At 38.9% G+C, this 26,109-nt stretch overlaps 1 long non-coding RNA gene and 1 pseudogene across 1 annotated transcript in view; one reads left to right on the top strand and one right to left on the bottom strand.

The window, feature by feature from the left end:
- Positions 1-13,444, top strand: part of LOC141374740 (uncharacterized) — a 32,199-nt gene extending 18,755 nt beyond the window's left edge. The window contains exons 3-4 of the long non-coding RNA XR_012381863.1: positions 6,679-6,736; positions 13,345-13,444. This is a non-coding gene — a long non-coding RNA (uncharacterized lncRNA). The remainder of the gene's footprint in view (positions 1-6,678; positions 6,737-13,344) is intronic.
- Positions 5,838-6,525, bottom strand: LOC112808582 (large ribosomal subunit protein uL6 pseudogene; annotated as a pseudogene).
- Positions 13,445-26,109: the final 12,665 nt, after the last annotated feature.

The following is a 26,109-nucleotide window of genomic DNA, read 5'->3' as shown; positions in this document are numbered from 1 at the left end:
TACAATTATAGTGGTGGGGCGCCTGGGTGGCTCAGTTGGTTAAGCAACTGCCTTCGGCTCAGGTCATGATCCTGGAGTCCCAGGATCGAGTCCCGCATCGGGGTCCCTGCTGAGCAGGGAGTCTGCTTCTCCCTCTGACCCTCCCCCCTCTCATGCTCTCTCTCTCTCTCTCTCTCTCATTCTCTCTCTCAAATAAATAATATCTTTGAAAAAAATTATAGTGGCTTTTTTGATTTTGTAAATAATAAATGCTCATTGAAACAAAATCAGACACAGAAAATTATAAAGTTCTAAAACAACAGCAACAACAACAAAAAAACACAAAAAATAAAATTATAAAGGTAAAAACCACCTAAAACCCCACCATCCAGAGATAGCCACTGTTTCTATTTTGGCAAACATCTTTCCTGGTATTTCAATATACAACCTATGTACTTTAATAGTCTTCAAATAAATCTTGCGTAGAGAAAATAAAGGAAGGGATGCTACTTATTTAGGACACATACATAACACTTGTGTTGGCTCAGAGCTAACATTCTCAGAGAAGAGACAAACACAACACAGAACTTTTCCAGGAACTTCAGTTGCTTCTGTCAGATTCCCCAGAATTTCTCTCTGTTCCTTTGTTCCCCCACCCCCTGGGGCCACCTCCCTCATAGGCACCCGAGTCACTCTCAGAAATCATGTCAGGGCTTGTTTCTTTCTCTTGGGGCCATGTTGTGTTGCAGGAGCTCAAAGGCTACCTTCTCTTTTTCCTTCACATCAGTGTTTTTGTTGGGTACCTCTTCTGTTCCTAGGCCAAGAATTTCCCAACTTGGAGGTCATTTCAGGGAAGCTTGAAAGTAAAAACAGGTCAGCTTTGAGTTTATGGAACTATTTGAACACCTGCTGTTTTTCTTGGGAGCCTTTAACGTCTTGTGGAAATTGTGGATACCATTGTACACAGGAGGAGAGCTTCCTGCATTTTTCACTTATATAAATATATACAACAAATATGTGGAAGACCAAAGTGGCTTTAAGCTAAATTATCTTTCCTTACCATTTTAAATTATGAAAAGTAAAACCACTAAACATATCAATGGTTCTGAAATTTTACGTGACTAATATTCATGAGAGGAGCTTGTTAAATAAGCAGATTCTTTGGCCTCATCCCTGGAAACCCAATCAGGTGGTATAGGGTGGGCCCCCAGAATTTGCATCTTTAATAAGCGCAACAGGGATTCTGAGGAAGTAGCCCTCTGCTGTGGGTTGAACTGTGTCCCCCTAAAAGGTGAGTTGAAGTCCTAACTCCTGGTACCTATGAACATGGCCTTATTTGGAAATAGGGTCTTTGCAGATGTAATCAAGTTAGGATGAAGTCATATGAGATTAGGATGGGCTCTAAATCCCAGACTCGTGTCTTTAGAAGGAGAAAGAGATAACACAGACACACAGGGAATAAGGCCATATGAAGAAGGAGGCAGAGATTGGAGTTATGCTCCCATGAACCACAGGACACTAAGCAACCACCAGAAGCTAGAAGAGGCAAGGAAAGAGTCTTCCCTAGAGACTTCAGAGGGAGTCTGTCTCTGCTGATACCTTCATTTTAGGCTTCTAGCTTCCAGAACTGTGAGAAAATAAATGTCTGTTGTTTTAAGCCACGCCAGTTTGTTATGGCGGCCCTAGGGGATTAATACACTCTCACACTTCACTTTAAGAAGCACTGATCCACAGCAAACACAAACATGTAAAATGCATACCAATATAATGTACTTGATAGTTGGTACTATGATATTTCAAATTAACTAAAAACTGGGAGCCTTACCCATGGATACCTTAGTTTGCATAACAAACACCTGATTATGGTTAATAGTCTAGAGAGACCCATTTTTTGTTCTAGGGTGTTAAGGACCAGTGCCATCTAAAACATTTTAAACCAATTGTATTAATTTTCTATGGGTGCTGTAACAGATTACTGCAAGATTAGTGGCTTATAACAGCACCAATTGATAATCTTACGATTCTGGAAGTGAGAAATCCAAAATGGGTCTCACTGGGCTAAAATCAAAGTGTTGGTAGGGCTGTGTTCCTTCTGGGGGCTCTAGGGGAAGAATTTATTTCCTTTTCCAGCTGGAGGCCACCTGCATTCCTTGGCTTGGGTCCTCTTCTATCTTTAAAGCCAGCAATGGCTGGTTGAATCTTTCTCACATCACATTACTAACCCTAGACACTCTCTACCTCCCTCTTCCACATTTAGAAACCCTGTGATTACATTAGGCCCACCCAGATAATCCTGGATAATCCTAAATTAAAGTTAGCTAATTAGCAACCTTTATTCCATTTGCAATGGGAGTTCTTCTTTACTATGCAATGTAACAAATTCACAGGTCAGGAGATTAAGACATGGATAGTTTTAGGAGGCCATTATTCTGTTGCTCACAGTAACCAATCTTTGTATTCGTTCAAAATTCTTTTCCTTTCCTCCTTTTAAAAATCTTCACAGTGATTCTCTGAGAGAAGTAGGGCAGATATCATAATTACCATTGCTGTTTTGCAAATGAAGGAGATGTAGTAAGAGGTAATGATAAACCCCACATCACTGAGGCAATTTGTTTATTCATTCAACACATATTTATAAATCATAGCAAAGATGGGATTAGAACTCAGATGTCTGACTCTGCCAAGTTCTCTCACCACCATTTGACTCAGCTCTGCTCTTTTCTAGAACTGAATAAAAGTCATAGCCAGGGCAATTGATGAAGATATTTAAGCCTATATTGTCTCACAGTTGTAGGAGATTAAACAAAATAAAAAGGTCATTCTCTTCTCTTCCTGCCTTCTGCAAGGAGAGCCAAACCCTTGGATTCTTGGGGCCAGCCTCTTTTTTTCCAACCCCCACACCCCACAACCTCATACCCCATCACTTCCCCTTTCAGAGAAGAGGATTGAAATCTTCTTAGAGGCTTTTAGGGGCTAATCAGTGTTTTGTTTTAAAGGTTAACCCTTGAGGGAGCTAAGCTAAGCTTGCTCCCTGAAGCATAGTGAGGTGGCTGACTTGTAAGGTAGAGTGTGGTGGGTCCCCCAGAGTGGAGAGTGTTAGCTTCCTTGAGACTGGGAGGGAGAGCCATTAGGCCTGTAGGAGTTTCTGTGAGTGTTGTACCCCTGGGACCTACTTGAAAGCAACATTTCAGATGGAGGTGGCTCTATGGATATCTTAACAGAGCTGGGTATAGTCGATGTTAAATAAGTAAGTAATAAATAAATGTGGCTGAAAACCTCCAAACTGGATTTCAATAAAAAAAATAGTTAAGCAGTAATTTTGTTTTATCTTCTTGTGATCATTAAATTTGTGTGTCAGCCTGGCTAGGCTATGGTGCCCAGTTGCTGGGAAGGTATTTTATAGCTGTGATTAATATCTATAATCAGTTGACTTTAAGAAAAGGAGACTACCCTCAATAATGTGGGTGGGCCTCATTCAATCAGTTTTAGATCTTTTTTTTTTAAGATTTTATTTATTTATTTGACAGAGAGAGACACAGCGAGAGAGGGAACACAAGCAGGGGGAGTGGGAGAGGGAGAAGCAGTCCTCCTGTCAAGCAGGGAGCCCGATGAGGGCCTTGACCATGACCTGAGCTGAAGGCAGATGCTTAATGACTGAGCCATCCAGGCACCCCTCAGTTTTAGATCTTAAGAGCCAAAAACTGAGGTTTCCTAAAAAAAGAAGGAATTCTGTCTCAAGACTATAACATAGAAATTTTGCCTTAGTTTCCAGGCTGCTGGTCTGTCCGATACATTTCAAATTCAAGACTGCACCATCAACTCATGCCTAGTTTCTGGCCTACTGACTTGCCCTAGATTTCAGACTTGCCAGCCTTCACAATCTCATGAGCCAATTTCTTAAAATCTCTTTCTCTGTATAATACAGAGGAAATGCAACTATCACTCACTTATAAAAAAAAAAAAACTCATTGTAAAGGTTATACCGATAACCTTCATAGCATCTTATAAAATTCAGAGAAAATATACTAAAAAATATATAGCAGTTAACCTTTTTCTCCAAGTTTGGGGGTAAGTAGAGGAGAAAATTGTTGAGAAGATGAAAAACATCAGGTACCTCTACAGTTAAGAGAATTTAACAGATTAAATACAGCAAGCAAGGTAGTGAGTGAGTTCCAAGTATACATTCTCATTGAATAAAACTGCAGGGTGTTGGAGCTTGATCACAGCCATCACACAAGAGGAAAATTGAAAGTCTTTCTTTGGGAACTGCACAGCATCATTTATTAAATAAGCATCCTGGGAGCTAAAGAATTGTTTAGTTCAACAGCAACAAGACACATGGAGAAGAGAAGAATGACGACATGAGTCCTCCAAACAACTGAGCAGTTTGTTCAGCGGAGGGAAGTTAATGTGTTAAAAAAGAAATATCAGCTATAATGATAGTAGTAATAACTGAGATTTATATTTGTGTTTGGGAAGCAACCAACTTTTAAAGAACTCTAAGCACATCAACCCCTTCAACTTCACATCAGTGGAACATGAGCCAGTGCTATATGATTATTCTATTAAACAGATGAAAAAAGCTTGAAAGGCACGTATTCATGTCACATTTATGTGTTCAAGTTTCAATGCACCTAATATAACTTTAGGGGACATATTTCAGTGAATATTGTATAGAAGTTATCCACACCCAAAACAATGGGAGTAACTATTTTGGTATGATCAATAATATAGGAACAGTAAAACTCATTTTTCAAATAGTTGGTTCCATGTTATTTTAATCCTCACAATCCAATGAGGTAGGCTGAAATCATGGTGTGAATCCCTTAGTTAGCTGAGGAAATCAAGGCTAAATGGCATGTCTACACTCACCTACGTAGCTACAAGCAGAATAAATGCCAGAATCCCAGGTCTCCTGACTTAGAAAACACTTCCTTGTGTTATTCGTGGTTAATATGCAGAAGTTTCATCTTGGATAACTGAGTGAACTAGAACCAGTAACATCTTTTCAGGACTGGCTTCATAAGTTGTATGTTCTGATGCCCATGCTTCCTTACACTGACATCTGAAGAAGCGTTCACCTATGGTAACAGTGGTACTACTACTCATGGGAAGTGTGCCATTATGGTCACAAAGCAAGCCTGGGACTCTAAGAGGAGCCAGAATGACTGAGGAGGTGAGAGGGAGCCACTGCTCATGTTTTTCTTCAGCTCTGCCAAAGAGGATACCAATGGATCTTTCAGTCCAACTCTACAGTCATTAATCTCAACATAGACAAGAAGTATTCATTGGTTCCTCCATCTTGAATACTCTTCCCCCGCTCAGTTAAATCCACCCCAGACTTCACCTTTCATTTCAAGCACCACTTCCTTAGGGAAAGAAGCCTTCACTGACCTCTAGTCCTTTGAAATGTGCTCTCCTTTTGTTCAGCACACTTAACTTACTGAGCAATTATATGTCTACCTTGGTAATTATATGATTATTGTCACTCTCCCCAGCTGGAGAGGTTGAAAGTCCCATGAGAGCAGGAATCTTGTTTGGTTTTGCTTATCACTGTGTCCCCTGCATCTAGCGGAGTGTCTGGTCACATAGCAGGTGCCCAGTTAGTATCTATTTGAATAAATGGATGGATGGTTGGATGGATGGACGGAAGGACAGACAAATGAATGAGCAAATGAATAAATTAAACTTAGGTCTAGGATTAGGGTGGCCAGGTAAAATGCAGGATGCCCAGTTAAATTTGAATTTCAGATAAACAGTGAGCACTTTTTAGTATAAGTACGTCCCATAGAATATTTGGTATATACTTGCACTGAAAAATTACTTGTTGTTTATCTGAAATTCAAATTTACTATATATTTTTTTCAGTATAGCTTTTATTGCATATTTAAAATATCACAAGTCTGAAAAATCACCCGGCATCTTTTGCTGTTTCTGTAGATGACAACTCAGATCTTATTCATCAGCCTGCTGAACTGTTCCTTTTTCAGAAACATAGATACCATCCAAAAATTTTCTGATATCCTTGTTTTTAACGGTTGTGGCTTGCTGAATCAAAGCAGCTGAGTTCGATACAAGTTCAATGTCATTTCCTTCAAGAATTAACTCATCTTTTTGGGCTTGAGATACAGAACAAGCAACACCTGGCCTCATCCGAACCCTGCAGATGTATTTCTCACCCAAGAAATTTCGGATTTCAACAAGAGAACCATTCTCCTGAATAACAACGTTGATGGGGAAGTGAGCATACACAGACCTCATCTTGTAACGGAAGCCCAGTGTAACGCCCTTGATCATGTTCTGTACATGACTACAGATAGTGCGAACAGTAGCCAGCTCTTTTCTATTTCCCCACCATTTGTCAACTCGGAGCCTCTTCTTTTTCTTTCCAAGAAGACTGAGTTCTACATTGATGTGATTGAAGTCCCTTCGCAGGGTTCCTCTGGGTCCCTTCACAATAACTGTGCGTCCCTTCAGAGTGATGTCGACATTTTCTGGAATGTCGACAGTCTGATTGCTGAGAATGGTCTTCATTCTCGCAGTAGATGCGGCCCAAATTTACTATATTTTTATTTGTAAATCTAAATATTGAAGGTAGGGGAAAACTTAGAAGTGATAGCTCAAATGTTTTAAAATTTAATTTTGTTTTAATTTTTCTTTTTTTAATCCCAGTATAATTAACATACAATGTTATATTAGTTTCAGGTGTGCAATATAGTGATTCAACAATTCCATACATTACTCTGTGATCATCACGGTAAGTGTACTCTTAACCTCCTTCATCTATTTCACCCATCCTCCCACCTGCCAACCACCAGTTCTCTATATTTATGAGTCTGGTTTTTTGTCTCTTTTTTTCTTTGTTCATTTGTTTTGCTTTTTAAATTCCACAGATGAGTGAAATCATATGGTATTTGTCTTTCTCTGATTGACTTATTTCATTTAGCATCATACCCTCTAGATCCAGCCATGTTGTTGCAAATGGCAAGATTTCATTCTTTTTTATGGCCAAGTAATATTACATTATCTCTATCTATATACATGTGTGTATATATATATATCTCACATATATTTTTTAAAGATTTTATGTATTTATTTGACAGAGACAGCGAGAGCAGGAGCACAGCCGGGGGGTTGGGAGAGGGAGAAGCAAGCTTCTCGTGGAGCAGGGAGCCCAATGCGGGGCTCGATCCCAGGACACTGGGATCATGACCTGAGCCAAAGGCAGACACCCAAAGACTGAGCCACCCAGGTGCCCCATATCTCACATCTTCTTTATCCATTCATCAATCGATGGACCCTTGGGTTGCTTCCATACCTTGGCTTCCATATCTTGGCTATTATAATTAAAGCTGCAATAAACACGGGTGCATAGATCTGTTCAAATTAGTGTTTTCATTTTCTTTGGTAAATACCCAGTAGTGGAATTACTGGATCATATGGTGATTCTACTTTTAATGTTTTGAGGAACCTCCTTACTGTTTTCTACAGTGGCTGCACCAGTTTGCATCCCTACCAATGGTGTGGGAGGGTTCTTTTTTCTCCGTATCTTTGCCAATGCTTGTTGTTTCTTGTGTTTTTGATTTTAGCCATTCTGACAGGTATGAGGTGGTTTCTCATTGTGGTTTTGATCAAATCTTTCATTTTATTTTATTTTTCACTTTTTGAGCCAGGGTTGTTTTCTTTAAATTTTTTATTGTTATGTTAATCACCATACATTACATCATTAGTTTTTGATGTAGTGTTCCATGATTCATTGTTTGTGTATAACACCCAGTGCTCCACGTAGAACGTGCCCTCTTTAATACCTATCACCAGGCTAACCCATCCCCCCACCCCCCTCCCCTCTAGAACTCTCAGTTTGTTTTTCAGAGTCCATCGTCTCTCATGGTTCGTCTCCCCCTCCGATTTCCCCCCCTTCATTCTTCGCCTCCTGTTATCTTCTTCTTTTTTTTTTCTTAACATATATTGCATTATTTGTTTCAGAGGTACAGAACTGTGATTCAACAGTCTTGCACAATTCACAGTGCTCACCATAGCACATACCCTCCCCAAAGTCTATCACCCAGCCACCCCATCCCTCCCATACCACCCCCACTCCAGCAACCCTCTGTTTCAAATCTTTTATTTTAAAGACAGAGAGTGAGGCCAAGAGAAATGAGTCTCCAGGGAGATTTTTCCTTAATGGTGATTGTACATATGACCTTAATGTCTTTAAACTGTGAGTTTCCTTTATAGCTCATCTAAGTCTTTTCAAGGAAGGCAGAGCTAAGAGATAAGACATTAAGACCTAGGATCCAGCAATACCTAAGCAATTCTTGAAATTTTCAGCAAAATGAGCCAATAAATTCTCCTTATCACTTGAGCTGGTTTGAATGGTATTTCTATCACTTTTAACCCTGAGAGTCCTCACAAACATTGTAAGTGCTTCTACATTTTCTCATTCAGTTTGTTAGGCTAATCATGATAATGCCATGTACATAACAGAAGCTCAATAAATATTTATTAGATAAATCATAGCCTTGGTTTAGGTTATCACTTTCATGTTACTATTTAAACATTTCTTTTTTTTTAAATATTTTATTTATTTATCTGACAGAGAGAATGCACAAGCAGAGGGAGAGGAAGAAGCAGGCTCCCTGCTCAGCAGGGAGCCCATCGTGGGGCTTGATCCCAGGACCCTGAGATCATGACCTGAGCCCAAGGCAGATGCTTAACCAACTGAGCCACCCAGGTGCCCCTATTTAAACATTTTCTTGGGGCATCTGGCTGGCTCAATCGGTAGAGCCATGTGACTCTTAATTTCAGGGTTATGAGTTCAAGCCCCATGTTGGGTGTGGAGCCTACTTAAAATTAAAAAAATTAAAATTAAAAAAATAAAAATTTTCCTTACCCATACAATGTGTTATCATTGTTTACATAGGCTCCACCCAACATAGGGCTTGAACTCACAAACCCAAGACCAAGAGTTGCATGTTCTACCACCTGAGCCAGTCAGATGCCCCAAGAAAATGTTTAAATAGGGGCACCTGGGTGGCTCAGTTGGTTAAGCATCTGCCCATGTTGTTGTAGTTGTTGAAGAAAGTCCGAATTTCTTTGCCTGAGTTCAGAGAAAATAAACAAATTCATTATTGTTTTTAAATGTAAATACATAAAATAGGAAACCAGGGGTCAAATTGTATATCTGTATTGCTTTCTGAGGATAGCTTAAGCATGGAAATAGCCAGATTAAAGAATTCTGTATTTTCAAATTATTTCCATTCTTCTTCCCCAAGTCCTTCCCCAAGTCTTCTTCCCCAGTCCTAATTTTTCAGAGTAAGAAACTGAGATGTAGACCTCCATAGTACCATTAGAAATAAAACAGGTATTTTAACATTAATAAAATCTTGGATAATATATTTCTAAGACTAAAATCCCCTTTCTTATAATTTATTAAATTTTTCTCTCAGGACTAAAACCTCAACACAGATGGATGATTTCAGCATATTTGCTTATTCACACCCGGATGTAAACATTTAACCCCATACGTGAAAAGCCAGTTGAACAGCTGAGTTGATGTTTGCCCTTCTTTCTCTTAATTTTCCAAAGAAAATGCCTTTCTGCATTTCTGAATGCAGATTCCATAGTCTTTGTTCAAGCATCAGACCTTCTATAGACAAGCTTCTGGGACATCTGAGAACCAAGCTCCAAGAAATTCATGTGAATATCTATTTCTGTATGGGGAATGGACTCACAACACACCTAAGCACAGTATTCTAAACCATGTGGTGTTCAAACGACATTCTGACCCCTCCAACCCCCACATCAAATGAATTCATTGCTTTGGATCAAATTCCATATTATTCCATCAACAGTCTATTCTAAATCTTCTTCACATTGACATCTAGTTTTGGGTGTGGAGGCAAATTTCCTAGTAAAATTAACACCTGGAAAATGTGTTAGACACAAAATTTAAAATCCTTTAGATGCTTTTGTCTTGTTTTGTATTCAAACCCTAAATCTCAATATTATTAAAAGTGAATTTTCCTTAGATAATCTGGAAGAAATGGATGCATTCCTAGAGATATATAAACTACCAAAACTGAACCAGGAAGAAATAGAAAACCTGAACAGACCTATGACCACTAAGGAAATTGAAGCAGTCATCAAAAATCTCCCAACAAACAAAAGCCTAGGGCCAGATGGCTTCCCAGGGGAATTCTGCCAAACAGTTAAAGAAGAATTAATACCTATTCTTCTGAAACTGTTCCAAAAAGTAGAAATGGAAGGAAAACTTGCAAACTCGTTTTATGAAGCCACCATTACCTTGATCCCAAAATAAGGCAAAGACCCCATCAAAAAGGAGAATTACAGACCAATATCCTTGATGAACATGGATGCAAAAATTCTCACCAAAATACTAGCCAATAGGATCCAACAGTCCATTAAAAGGATTATTCACTACAACCAAGTGGGATTTATCCCTGGGCTGCAAGGTTGGTTCAACATCTGCAAATCAATCAACGTAATACATTACATTAATAAAAGAAAGAACAAGAACCATATGATCCTTTCAATAGATGCAGAAAAAGCATTTGACAAAGTACAGCATTCTTTCTTGATCAAAACTCTTCAGAGTATAGGGATAGAGGGTACCTACCTCAATATCATAAAAGCCATCTATGAAAAACCCATAGTGAATATCATTCTCAATGGGGAAAAGCTGAGAGCTTTCCCCCTAAGGTCAGGAACACAGCAGGTATGTCCACTGTCACCACTGCTATTCAACATAGTACTAGAAGTCCTAGCCACAGCAATCAGACAACAAAAAGAAATAAAAGGCATCCGAATCGGCAAAGAAGAAGTCAAACTCTCACTCTTTGCAGATGATATGACACTTTATGTGAAAAACCCAAAATACTCCACCCTGAAACTGCTAGAACTCATACAGGAATTCAGTAAAGTGGCAGGATAGAAAATCAATGCACAGAAATCAGTGGCATTCCTATACACCAACAACAAGACAGAAGAAAGAGAAATTAAGGAGTCGATCCCATTTACAATTGCACCCAAAACTAAGATACCTAGGGATAAATCTAACCAAAGAGGCAAAGAATCTGTACTCAGAAAACTATAAAATACTCATGAAAGAAATTGAAGAAGACACAAAGAAATGGAAAAACATTTCATGCTCATGGATTGGAAGAACACATATTGTGAAGATGTCAATGCTACCTAGAGCAATCTACACATTCGATGCAATCCCATCAAAACACCATCCACTTTTTTCAAAGAAATGGAACAAATAATCCTAAAATTTGTATGGAACCAGAAAAGACCCCGAATAGCCAGAGGAATGTTGAAAAAGAAAAGCAAAGCTGGTGGCGTCACAATTCTGGACTTCAAGCTCTATTACAAAGCTGTAATCATCAATGTTTTGTGCCATGGTACTGGCACAAAAACAGACACATAGATCAGTGGAACAGAATAGAGAGCCCAGAAATGGACCCTCCAACTCTATGGTCAACTAATCTTCGACAAAGCAGGAAAGAATGTCCAATGGAAAAAAGACAGTCTCTTCAACAAATGGTGTTGGGAAAATTGGACAGCTACATGCAGAAGAATGAAACTGGACCACTTCCTTACACCACACACAAAAGTAGACTCAAAATGGTTGAAAGACCTAAATGTGAGACAGGAGTCCATCAAAATCCTAAAGGAGAACACAAGCAGCAACCTCTTCGACCTCAGCCCCAGCAACTTCTTCCTAGAAACATGGCCAAAGGCAAGGGAAGCAAGGGCAAAAATGAACTATTGGGACTTCATCAACATAAAAAGCTTTTACACAGCAAAGGAAACAGTCAACAAAACCAAAAGACAACCGACGGAATGGGAGAAGATATTTGCAAATGACATATCAGATACAGGGCTAGTATCCAAACTCTGTAAAGAACTTATTAAACTCAACACCCAAAGAACAAATGATCCAGTCAAGAAATGGGCAGAAGACACGAACAGACATTTTTCCAAAGAAGACATCCAAATGGCCAACAGACACATGAAAAAGTGCTCAACATCACTCGGCATCAGGGAAATCCAAATCAAAACCTCAATGAGATACCACCTCACACCAGTCAGAATGGCTAAAATTAACAAGTCAGGAAATGACAGATGTTGGCGGGGATGCGGAGAAAGGGGAACCCTCCTACACTGTTGGTGGGAATGCAAGCTGGTGCGGCCACTCTGGAAAACAGTATGGAGGTTCCTCAAACAGTTGAAAATAGAGCTGCCATACGACCCAGCAATTGCACTACTGGGTATTTACCCCAAAGATACAAATGTAGGGATCTGAAGACGTACGGGCACCCCGATGTTTATAGCAGCAATGTCCACAATAGTCAAACTATGGAAAGAGCCAAGATGTCCATCAACAGATGAATGAATAAAGATGTGGTGTATGGATGTGTGTGTGTGTATGTGTGTGTGTGTGTATAAAACGGAGTATTATGCAGCCATCAAAAGGAATGAAATCTTACCATTTGCAATGACGTGGATGGAACTAGAGGGTATTATGCTGAGTGAAATAAGTCAATCAGAGAAAGACATTATCATATGACCTCACTGATATGAGCAATTCTTAATCTCAGGAAACAAACTGAGGGTTGCTGGAGTGGTGGGGGATGGGAGGGATGGGGTGGCTGGGTGATAGACAACGGGGAGGGTATGTGCTATGGTGAGCGCTGTGAATTGTGTAAGACTGTTGAATCACAGACCTGTACCTCTGAAACAAATAATACATTATATGTTAAAAAAAGAAGAAGAAGAAGATAGCAGGAAGGGAAAAATGAAGGGGGGGAATCGGAGGGGGAGACAAACCATGAGAGACTATGGACTCTGAGAAACAAACTGAGGGTTCTAGAGGGGAGGGGCGTAGGGGGATGGGTTAGCCTGGTGATGGCTATTAAAGAGGGCATGTATTGAATGGAGCATTGGGTGTTATACGCAAACAATCATTGAATACTACATCAAAAACTAATGATGTATGGTGATTAACATAACAATAATAATTTAAAAAGTGAATTTTCTTAACACCATGATAACAGATAAGATTTTCATTCCAGTCAAACCATGACCATTTGAATATAGTCAGTAACTGTAATACAGGAGGAACTTCAGTGGTTTTCCCAAAAAGTTATGTATCCCTCTTCCTCATGCCTCATTGTGCATTGACCAGGCTTTTCTTTGACCTTTGAAAATAAAACCCTTGAGATTCATTTTCCTGTTAGCTCCTGTAACATTTACATTAAACATTATGAAGTTCACTTGTTTGTTTTGGGTTTGGGTTTGTCTGTTTTTGGAATCTGAATTGTCTTTATGTCTCTTTAGGCTGCTAGAAATCACAGCAGAGTTTGGTCATGTTTCTTGGTGCTGGAGTTTGGATGGAGTCATTATGCCAAGAGTTTCTACAGTTCTCACAGGTCTAATGCCATTGGACAGACTTGTAAGCTTTGCACTAGGGTTGGAAACACGTATTTGTTGCTTGATATCTGATTCCTTCAGTCTTTCATTGGACTATGGCTTTCATTACCTTTTGCTAAGCTTTTGGAGTTTCTTCATGAAACTGCTTTTGGTCTCCACTTCTTGTTCCTGTTCCTTGGAACATAGGTTAAACCTTTCTCCAGACTATGAAGGACTCAAGGTCTTACCCATGTATGACTTTGATCTTTGTCCATTCCCTGTTGTATGGACATAACATAGGGAATGAAATAAAATCTGAAACCAAGAGCTGGAAGGGGGATTTCCTAGAAAGACAATAATACCTTTCAAAATTTGCCTCTTAAAAAGTAAGGTCTGAAATTAGTCTTTCTTTTCCCCAAGGTTGATCTTGTTCAAATGACCTGGGACTTAACTCCTCCAAAAATTGTGGGATGAAGAATCAGGATGATATCCACAGAGAATCTCAATTTAAATGTTGTTTCTAACACTTATTGGCTCTCACAGCAAGGAGAAAAATGTTATGTATGTTCTTTTAAAAGCTTTGTTTTTGAAATTGCGTCTTTTGATACCTGTTCTTGGTTGCTGTTACTGACTAGGATGACCTATTTGCCAGTTCCAGCAAATGACAGCAGTTTCCTGGGCTGAGACTACTCTATAAGCTTATGGGGAGAAAAGAAAAAAAATTAAAAGCAATTAAGTTGAGGTAGGCTTGTAAAACAATGAATTAAAAATCCAAAGGGAGCAGGGAATGTAATAATTTCTCTGCCATTGCAGTTTCTCTTTGTTATAAATGTCCTTATTTTTAACATGAATTTCCAGGGTGCTAAACCAATTAAACTGAGGCTATGCTTAAATATTCTCTCTTAAGGCCTATTTTAAAACATAAAGTGAAGCTTGACTTGAAATTAACCTTTCTGAAATAAATAGTTCTGACTTTTTGCTAAGGAATGGAAGAGTTAGCTACTGTCAAACATGCATTTTCTCACAAAATGTACAATTACTGTTCTTTAAAATCTGAACAGAGAAGATAAAAGCAACTTGGTTTCACAAGCATAAAAATTCAAGATTTAAGGTAGCTTTACATTGATTTTTTAGGGAGAATGTAATATTTTCATCAACTGCCCCTTAGATATATTTATTTCTTTGGTGTCAAATCTTTGTTGACTTTTTGTCATTAAATTTAAAATTCAACTACATGAACCCAGGGGTGACGAATCTGAGCCATTTATGGCTCTTCAAAGCTTGTCCAATCTTGTAGGTGTATTTTGAAAATTTTGGACTTGCTTCTACTGCTTAAAAATGCCATTATGAATTATATACACTGTGAATGTTAACAATACATTCTTTCAAAGGCTTAAAATGACATTGCAATGCAGAGACACATGAGGGCACTGTAACCAATCCCAGCAATCTGAGAAGTGTTTTTATAACAGCCTTTGAGGGTGGTGGGGAGAGATGGGCAGAAGGGAGGGTGGGCCTTTATCAATGACATTGATAAATTCTGACTTTTAAACTTGGCCAAGACTTGTGTTAGCTTTTTTTTTTTTTTTTTTTGCAGTTAAATAGTGGCTTCTGTTTTGCTTTTTCTTCTTCTTTTCTTTTTTTTGGTTATTTGTTTATGTATTTACTTATCATAGTTGACATATAATATATTAGTTTCAGGTACACGACATAGTGATTTGACAATTATGTACATTATAAAATGCTCACCATAAGTCTAGTTACCACCTGTCACAACACAAAGTTATTAAATATTATTAACTATATTCCCTATGATATACTTTTCATCCCCATGACTTATTTATTTTATAACTAAAAGTTTGTACCTTTTCATCTCTTTCACGCGTTTCGCCCACCCATCCATCACCTCCCCTCAGGCAACCACGAGCTTTTTCTCTGTATTTATGAGTGTTTCTCTTTTTGTTGTTTGTTTGTTCATTTGTTTTTTAGATTCTGCATATAAGTGAAATCATATGGTATTTGTCCTTCTCTGGCTGACTTATTTCACGTAGCATCAACTTCTTTTTTTAATACCAACTTAATGTTATTTAAAAAAATATTGCTTTGATGATATTTGCACTCTTAAGTGTAGCCACATTCTTTGGAAAAGAAAAAGAAGAAATGATGATTATTTACAATACAAAGCAGATAACAGCAGTGATTGTGAAAGGTCAGCAACTCGGTATAAATCACAGATTGGATTTTTAGGTCAACTTAGACAAAAATGACCTGGAACCAAAAGTGGGCACTATTAGACTATTACCAGGAAGGAACGGGGGAACCCACCAAGAAGCCTCTCCTCTCACCCAAAATTGCAGATCTGTGAGTTGTCTGCATTGGTGCTGGAAAAACCTCTGAGAACAGAAACAGGAATGAGGGTGCTGGCCCACTTGGTCTCTGGCTTGTGGTGCTTCTGTTCGTGGGTTTCCTGGATGGTATTTCCCTGTGGGGGTCTTTTGCCCCAGGATCCGTAGGGCCTTCAGGTTCATACTCACCTGGATTCTAGTGTTTGAGTGTCTGGACTATGGCCTGTAGATACGCTCACCTGGACTGTAGATTTTAGTGTCTGAGAGCCTCCAAGCAGCCCAGCTGCTACATTTGGATTGTGCCCTTTTCCAGGGTCCGCGCATCGATCGACCGATCCCTTCTGTTCACTCCTGCAGTGTGCCGAGAACCACAGGAAATGAAAGTTGGCTACCACAACTGAGGGCCACGTCACTGACTTCATGGTAACTACAGCAATTATTTGCTAACAGTTCAAAAGGAGCCCAGGCTTTTGCTAATGGGACAGACATTTTCTGCCATCAGGGTGAGTTGGTGAGGTGGGACATTACCAAAACAACAGTACCTCCCAGAATTCTACAGAGGTTTTAGGTAGATGTTTATTCTTGCCAAATGCATTTAAGCTTTACACAGTTTTATTGGACCTATTTTTTTTTTAAATGAGGCTTGTTTTAGGTTCCAGTTCTCTTTTTACATTTAAAGTTAGGCACATTTTTTCACTAATCATTCATCTACATTTCCGGATATTATTTTTTACCTAGTCTGAGGACCAGAGTTTCTGGAAAAATTGGAAAAGCACCCAAAAGTGGCTTTGCAAAATTTATTCTAAAGGAACTCATTGAAAAAATTCTTTTCTTGCAGTCTTTAAAATTACGCATATGAGTGAATTAACTTTGAGGGCAGCCAAGTGCAAACCCAGATGCCAATTTTCCCTTCATATCCAAGTAGATTTCTATGCTTTGCCTACACAACATAAGAGTATTTTCTCTGTCATTAGTTTGTTAATGGGTCAGTTGCTGGTAATTTAATGAAGTGGTTCAAAGGGAAAATATTCCAGACCATTTTAAGATTGGCCTATATTAGAAGCAGTCCAAGTGCCCCATTGATAGATGAATAGATAAAGGAGATGGGATATATATATATATATATATGTATGGAATAATATATATAATAATGGAATATTATTCCATTATTCCATAAAAAGAATGAAATCTTACCATTTGCAACAACATGAATGGATCTAGACAGTATAATAAGCCAGTCAGAGAAAGGCAAATACCATATGATTTCATTCATATATGTAATTTAAGAAACAAAACAAATGAACAAAGGAAAAAAGAGAAAGAGACACACCTAAAACAGACTCTTTTTTTTTTTAAGATTTTATTTATTTATTTGAGAGAGAGAGAATGACAGAGAGCATGAGAGGGAAGAGGGTCAGAGGGAGAAGCAGACTCCCTGCTGAGCAGGGAGCCCGATGTGGGACTCTATCCCGGGACTCCAGGATCACGACCTGAGCTGAAGGGAGTCACTTAACCAACTGAGCCACCCAGGCGCCCTAAAACAGACTCTTGACTACAGAGAACAAACTGGTGGTTTTTAGAGCGGAGATGGGGTTGGGGGATGGGTGAACTAGGTGAAGGAGATTAAGAGTATACTTATCTTGGGGCACCTGGGTGGCTCTTGATATTGGCTCGGGTGGTAACCTCAGGGTCTGGGATGAGCCCAGCGTTGGGCTCTGCACTCAACGGGGAGTCTGCTGGAGATTCTCTCTCCCTCTCCCTCTGCCCCCACCTCCCTTTCTCTCTCTCTCTCTCTCTCTCTCAAATACATCTTTAAAAAAAAAAAAAGAGTATACTTACCTTGATGAGCACTGAGTATTCTGTGGAAATGTTGTATCACTATTGTACACCTGAAACTAATATAGCGCTGCATGTTAATTATAATGGAATTATAATTTAAAAAAAAGAAAAGTGAGATTGGCCCATAGTATATGGTGTTTAAAGGTGTCCAAAAGGAGCTGGTTTGAAGAACATTTGGATTTTGCTATACCCTTCTGTGTGACCTACATAACAGGAAAGCAGACGCCATTGTGCAGATATTTCAAGTCAGTACTGATTTAAAATCCCTACATTCTTAGGCCTTCCTTTTATACCCATTGAGTTAGAGTTTCTAGAGACTGGACTAGAATTCACACGGCACTCCCCATGCCAGGCGGAGAATGGGCCAAGAATGGAGAATGCATAGTACCACGTGGATCAGCAGCGGGCCACCAGCCCTTCCTACTGCCCCTCCCAGAGTGAAGGGGGTACTGCAGCCTGGCTTTGCGCACCTGAACACCTAAGTTCAGAGATGTTAAGAAAGCCACACGGTAGGAGAAGAACTGAGATTCATCTGTAACCAATCAGTGCCAGGGCCAGGCTCTCCCCACTTCCTTGCAGGGAGAGAAGAGGTTTCAGAAGAAAACTAGAGGCAGAACATTATGAAGCAATGGCCTGGAGTCCCACGAGACTCCTGACCTCTTGGCAATGACCTGCTGCCCCAGGTGTTTCTGAATTTCCAGAGGGATATTTTCCAGTTGCTTCTAAGCCAGTCTGCAAGCTCTAGTCACTCATAGTGTCCCCTCCATTTCCAATCCCTGCTTGCTAGTTTGTGCCATCTGTGGATGCTTGGGGAGCAGTGTCCTCACCATGGCTGTGATGCTCAGGGGCTCAGGGGACTGCTTCCGGGCAGAGGTGGGAGAGCAGACCCCCTCCAAACCCCCCTACCTCTGGACCTGGGCATCGCACCTCCAAAAGTCTCCTAGAACAGCTATCAGCTCTTGGTCTCTAGGCACGGTGGCTTGCACCTTGCTCAGGAAGTCTGTGCCAGCACTAAAACTTGCACCCAGAAGCTTCAAACACTGCCATCACACTAACGACATTTTATTTTTAAAAAGATTATCACTTAAAAATATATACATCATCCACATTTCTATTTTATTTTCTAAAAATTTTAATTCCAAAAATGGCCGGAATGTAAATGGACTCAAAGGACCATAGTGGCCAGCAGAAAGCAAATGAGAAGAACTGACCTACTGGAGACTTTTATCCTAGAATCAGGTACGAGTTGAAAGCTTTGCTCTGCAGTCTTCATCTCCTCCAGCACCTTTTCTCCTGCCTTTTCCACTGGCTGTGCTTTCTCTTTCACCTCTCTGCATATCAAACACCTGACAAGGACACTGGCTAATGGCCCTGGTCATCCACCCATGCCCTGCTGCTAGCTCAGGATTGCTAGAAGCTGGAGCACTTGTTTTATATATGTTTTAATATAGATAGATAGATAGAAAGATGATAGATAGATAGATAGATAGATAGATAGATAGATAGATATAATTACACACACACACACACACACACACACAAACCATATTTAGTGATAATCTAGTTACCAGTGAAAACACTAAGTGATTCAAACCTGGCTTCCAATCTCAGCTACACAAGTTCCTCAGCATGGCAAAGCTCCCTAACTCAGTCTCCATTTCCAGGTGTACAGATAGTGGTCATTCCCATTTCCCAGTGTTGTTGAGAAGGTGAAATGAGAAATTACTCATAGACGGCATGATGTCTTTGAAATGCTCAGTCAGCATCGGTTGCTTCTTCATGTTTGTGAATGAAGTAGATCTATAATATCTCTGACTCTGACAGTGGCTCCCAAAGTGGGGGGATCAAGAGCAAGGGCTCTGCACCTGGATCAGGTGGTGGCTGATGTGGAGCCCAGAACTTTGCTGGGTGTGGCAAGGGGGTTGCTGGGTAGAACTTTCCAAGTATCTGGGAAGGAGTGATGAATGCATTTGATTGAAAGGACAGATGTCTGAAGATTTTAAGCTCAGCTCTATGATCTGCCTGATAGGAGAATACAGTATAAAATCAAGTGCTTCTGAAACATTTTCTAAAGAGGCTGAAATGTGAAGTTCTGGGAAATGCCTGGCAGTTTTGAAAAAGGAAAAATATTTTAAAATGAAGAATTAAAATGTTCCCTAATGCATATAATAAAAATATTAATTGATATCATTTTATAGAATCAATTTTAAATATATATGCCATTTCTCCCTTTAAAGATACTAATGGTTGAGTGATATTGTGAAAATCTAAGAAGTGTTGGATGATGCATCAGTGATTAAAGTCACTCTCACAGTTTCTTGGACCTCTTACATGATTCCCCTTAGTGCATCTTGAGGGGGCTGAGATATCCAACAGGGCAGCAAAGAATCTCTCAGGTTAATTACAGCTGTTGAAGGAGAACATATGATTCTTTGCATCCATGAAAACAGAATTTTCCAGAGACCAAACAGTCTCCATGGGAAATTAGATACCACTGATGTGTTCTTTTTGTTCTGTCCAAGCTCTGGTTGAGTGTGTGTGTGTGTGTCTGACAGTGAGGATGCTGTCAGCTTCTGGCTGAGGCTCAAGGAGGTAAAGGAAAGAGAACCAGTAGGGACAGAGAAGACAAAACTGAGCACCAGATAATGCTTGATATGGGATGAAAAGAATTTTTGTACCAATGAACTTCCCAAAACCATCTAAGGGATATCAATGTCCTGGAATACTCTTCAGCCAATAAAATGATAATTATGTTGATAACTTTGACCCATGAAAAAAGGTACATAAAATAGTTTAAACTGCAAAATAGGTGAATTTAAAATGCCATAGTATGTCTTTTGAAAGTGTGTCAAATGTATATGTCTTTTGAAAAAATTAGAAGCTAATTTGATGTGCAGGAAATGTTTAGAGTTCATTGTTAGTTTACTTTTGTGGCAATACATTAAAAAAATACCACTTTGGGTGAATATATAAAGTAACCTCTATTTCATTTAATAATAATTTGACAATCAAGTGGCATTCAATATTTGCTCTATAGTATAAAGGGTAAAAAATCACATATACAAACATGTGAATAGAGAGATATTGGATATTACCCATGGCAAGCCATTGTTGGTCCAGGGGTAAGTTTTGAAATAGATTAAAAAAAAAAGTTTTTACTTAAAACTCTCAGTCAACTGTTTGAAACATGGAAACAAAGTGCAATGCAAAATGCATTTATTTGTTGAGATACATGAGGCTTTATGTGTTATGTAGTACAACATGATATTTTTTTGGGTAATTGATCAAAACAGTCTCACTGAAATTCTATTTAACATTTTTATTTTCTTGGATGAAAGTCTGCATATTGAAAAATTGCCACCGCTTTCCTCTCACTAAACTTGATGGCATTATGACTTGTCCTTCAAATTTTATGTTGGGCTCATTTTCTAGACTATTACTCAGCAGCTCAGCCCATAAAACTTTCTACCTTCAAAGGAAAAGAGCTTCCAGAAAGCAACACCTGCCATTTTCTTTGCAGAGGGAAAGAGACATATCTTCATGAAGACATCTAGTAACAGAATTTCAGACACTTAGTATAGGGATTATGGAGTTTTAGCCAGGATTTGAGATCATCTCCAACCTTCTAAAATCATACTACATATAAAGGAATCTTATAGTCCCACCTTGGGTAGATGTTAGATTTTTATAGTTTTCTATCACCATTTTATAACAAAATCCATAATGGATGCACACACAGAATTAATGGAGTATGCATTGAAATAGCGCTGATCTGTTTTCCCTTTCTTTTTTTTCAGGCTTAGGTCTATCTTGGACAAAACCATCCCTTTCTTCCCCAGGGCCTGATTTCCAGTCCCCGTCACCTCTGCTCTCTCATTCTACCTATTCCTCCCCCAGTCTGGAATTTTCACACCCATCCTCCTGGGCACTCTTCCTTCCCTGCCATACCACTTCCCTAGTTTACCTGACCCTAACTTTCATCCTTTCCAGGTCCAAGGTCTCAACTAACTAATATAATCAATCAGTGTTAAAATGTGCTTGTGGCTCAGGTATTTAAGTTGATTCAACATTCAAAAATCAATGCAATCTATCACATCAAAAGACTGAAAAAGAAAAATCACATGATCTTATCAATAGATGCAGAAAAGGCATTTGATAAAATCCAATACTCATTCATGATAAAAACTCTCAATAAACTATGGATAGAGGGGAACACCTCATCTCAATGAAGAATATCTACAAAAACCTATAGCTAACATCATCTTCAATAATGAGAAACTTGAAGCTGTCCTACTAAGCTCAGGCAAGGATGTCCCTTCTCACCACAGATGACATGATTGTCTATGTAGAAAACCTGAAAGAATTGACAAAAATACCTGGAATAATAAGCAATTTATAGCAAGGTTGAAGGATACATGATAATATTCAAAAGTCAATCACTTTCCTATGTACCAGCAATGAATAAGTAGAATTTGAAAACACAATACCACTTGCATTAGCACCTGAAAATTGAAATATTTAGATATAAACCTAACAAAATATTTACAAGTTCTATATGAGGGAAATTACAAAACTCTGATGAATAAAATCAAAGAACTAAATACATGGAGAGATATTCCATGTTCATGGGTAAGAAGACCTAATATTGTCAAAATGCCAATTCTTCCCAACTTGATCTGTAGATTTAATGCAATTCCAATAAAAATCCCAGAAAGTTATTTTATAGATATCAACAAATTAATTCTAAAGTGTATGTGGGAAGGCAAAAGGCCCAGAATAACCAACACAATATTGAAGAAGAACAAAATTGGAGGACTGATACTACACAGCTTCAAGACTTCCTAGAAAGCTACAGTAATCAAGATAGTTTGTATTGGTGAAAGGATACACAAATAAGTCCATGGATTAGAACAGACAGCCCAGAAATAGACCCACACAAGTATAGTCAACTGATCTTTGATGAAGAAGCGGAGACAATACAATGGAGCAAAGATAATCTTTTCAACAATGGTGCTCGGACAAGTGGACATTCACATGCAAAACGAAATCTGGACACAGACCTTATAACCTTCACAAAAATTAACTCAAAATGAATCAAAGACTTAAATGTAAAATGCAAAACTATGAAACTGCTAGAAGATAGCATAGGAGAATACCTACATAACCTTGGGTATAGCAATGACATTTTTTTTTTTTTGAGGTTGGGTTAGCCAGTTTGGAGTGTCTATCATTTACTGATTATTTCTTATATGCCAGACAGATTATCCTAGAATCCTACAATGTAGAAAAGTGAGACTTAGAGTTAGTGAACTGCCCAAAGCCTCAGGGCTGTGAAGAGATAGAAACAGGATCAAAGCCTAAGACTGGTCTCAGAGCCCATATCTTTCCACCATTCCCTGGGGCCTCTACACTACTGGTTTATCGTGAAAGGATATAACTCAGGAACAGCTAGATGGAAGAGATGCATATGTTAAGGTATGTGGAAAGTGGGGAGAAGCTTCCATGCCCTGTCCAGTTGCACCACCTCCCAGAATCTCCATGTGCTCACCAATTCAAAAGCTTGGCAATGGCCTTTTAGATACAACACCAAAGGCACAATTCATGAAAGAAATAAATAACTGATAAACTAGACTTCATTAAAATAAAAAATTTCAGATGTTTGAAAGACAGTGTCAAGAAAATGAGAAAACCAGGGCGCCTGGATGGCTCAGTTGGTTAAACGACTGCCTTCGGCTCAGGTCATGATCCTGGAGTCCCAGGATCAAGTCCCGCATCGGGCTCCCTGCTCAGCAGGGAGTCTGCTTCTCCCTCTCCCGCTCCCCCCTCTTGTGCTCTCTCTCTCTCTCTCTCACTCTCTCTCTCTCAAATAAATAAAATCTTTAAAAAAAAAGAAAATGAGAAAACCACAAAGAAAATATTTGCAAAAGCTGCATCTGACAAAGGACTGTTACCCCAAATATACAAATAACTCTTAAAACTCAACAAGAAAGCAACCTGACTAAAAAGTGGGTCAAAGACCCTAATAGACCTCTCATCAAAAAAGGTGTACAGATGGGCGCCTGGGTGGCTCAGATGGTTAAGCGTCTGCCTTCGGCTCAGGTCATGATCCCGGGGTCCTGGGATCGAGTCCCACATCGGGCTCCCTGCTCTGTGGTGAGCCTGCTTCTCCCTCTGCTTCTCTCTCTCTCTCTCTCTCTCTCTCTGACTCTCATGAATAGATAAATAAAACATTTAAAAAAAAAACTTAAAAAAAAAAGGTGTACAGATGATAAATAAGCACATGAAAAGATGCTCCACATCATAGGTCATCAGGGAAATGCAAATTAATACAACAATGAGATAGCACTATACCCCTACTGGAATGGCCAAAATCTGGAACACCGACAACACCAAATGCTGACAAGGATGTGGAGCAACAAGAACTCTACTTCACTGCTGGTGAGAATGCAAAAATGGTACAGACACTGTGGAAGACAGTTTGGTGGTTTCTTACAAAACAAAACACACTCTTACCATACAATCCAGCAATTGAGCTCCTCGGCCCTTACCCAAAGAAATTGAAAACTTATGTCCACACAGAAACCTGCACATGGATGTTTACAGCAGCTTTATTCATAATCGCCAAAAGTCAGAAGCAACCAAGTCATTCTTCAGTAGGTAAATGGATAATAAACCTACAAATGCTCTAAAAAATATTGTCTTAATAAAAACAAAAATGTGCCAATGGAGGAAGACTATGGACTCTCCCAGGTAGTCAGTGTTTTGTATCTGGTGATTTCCAGAGATAAGACACGAGGCAGGTGTTTACTCTCTGCATTACAGAATGTGGATTGGTGATGCATTATTTTTTAGCAAGTTGGTTAAAGAGGTGGTGGTCAGATTTTTAAAACACCAGAACATATTTCTAAAGCCGTCCTATCTGGAAATTTCCTCTTTTCTCTTCTCTCTCTTTCTTCCCATTGTTCTACTTTATAACTTCCTCTTTCTTGTGGTTTTTGGTTCCTTTTTCCTCAGGTTATTAATATCAGCACATCACAAACAGATTAATCTGATAAGCACAAGTAAGGGCCTCACTTGCCCCATTTGTAAAATCAGACTTATTTTGGTTCTAGGAGTGTAGCTGAGGTGGTGTTAGCTTTCTCTCTTTGAAATGTTTCATAAACTAAAAATACATGTATATTTTATATAAAAAAATAAAATAAACTCCCATGTACGCACATTTGCCCATTATTTGCCTCTCCCTAGTCCTACCCTCCACTCAAAGATAATCGTTATCCTGAAATTGTGCTTATGATTTTCTTGTTTTACCTTTATTGCTTTACCACATAGAGCTGCAGTGCTAAAAGATATGTGGCTTAGTTGTGCATGTTTTGGGCTCCATTTAATGTATTTTTTATTTCTGCAACTTGCTCTTCCTCTCAACTTCCTCCCAATATCATGTTTATAAGACTCAGCTTTTGATCTGAGCAGTCATATTTCATTTACATTGTTCCATGGGAGTCTAGAGGATGAACATATGGCCATTTTGTATCCATCCTTTTGTTGAAGGACATTTGAGTTGTTTCTAATTCTTAGATAATACGAGTATCAGTGTTTTTGATGAACATATGAATGTATTTCTGTTGGGAATGGAATCAGAGAGGATGCCCATCTTTATCTTTATTAGATAATGGCAAACTGTTTTCTAAAACAGCTATATCAATTTATATTCCTACCAGTAGTATATGAGAGTTCTTGTTGCATCATATCCTTACCATCATTTGATATTTTCTGACTTTTAAATGTTTGCCAATATGGTGGATGAAAACTGATATCTTCTTATGATCTTAATTTGTGTCTCCCTGATTACTAATGAGGTTAAGCATGTTTTTCATACATTTATTGAGCATTCATATTTCCTGTTTGTGAAATGCCTGTTCATGCCTTCTGCTCATTTTTCTATTGGGTTGTTCTTATCTTTTATATTGATTTCTTAACATTTTTATATGTTCTGGATGCCTATAACTTGTTCATTATGTGTGTTACAAAAATCTTCTTCCACATTATGACTTGTCTTTTCATTTTTTTAAAAGATTTTTATTTATTTATTGAGAGAGAGAGAGAGAGAATGATAGAGAGAGAGCATGAGAGGGAGGAGGGTCAGAGAGAGAAGCAGACTCCCTGCAGAGCAGGGAGCCTGATGTGGGACTCGATCCTGGGACTCCGGGATCATGACCTGAGCCGAAGGCAGTCGCTTAACCAACTGAGCCACCCAGGTGCCCCAGTCTTTTCATTTTTTTATTGAGGTATGCTTGACATTCAATGTCATATTAGTTTCAGGTATATAATATAGTGATTTGACATTTATATACACTGAAAAATGGTCACCACGAGTGTAGTTACAATCTGCAAATCAATACAATATTATTGACTATATTCCCCATGCTGTACATTAAATACCCACAACTTAGTTATTTTTTTGCAAGTTATTGGAGCCCTGTTTATTTTTTTTAATTTAAATTCAATTAGC

Source organism: Callorhinus ursinus, unplaced genomic scaffold, assembly GCF_003265705.2.
Source record: "Callorhinus ursinus isolate GAN/ISIS: 27379988/994484 unplaced genomic scaffold, GSC_fseal_2.0 scaffold2, whole genome shotgun sequence".
Taxonomy (NCBI): domain Eukaryota; kingdom Metazoa; phylum Chordata; class Mammalia; order Carnivora; family Otariidae; genus Callorhinus; species Callorhinus ursinus.
Note: the sequence above shows the minus strand (reverse complement) of the source record. Positions and strands in the feature narration are given on the sequence as shown.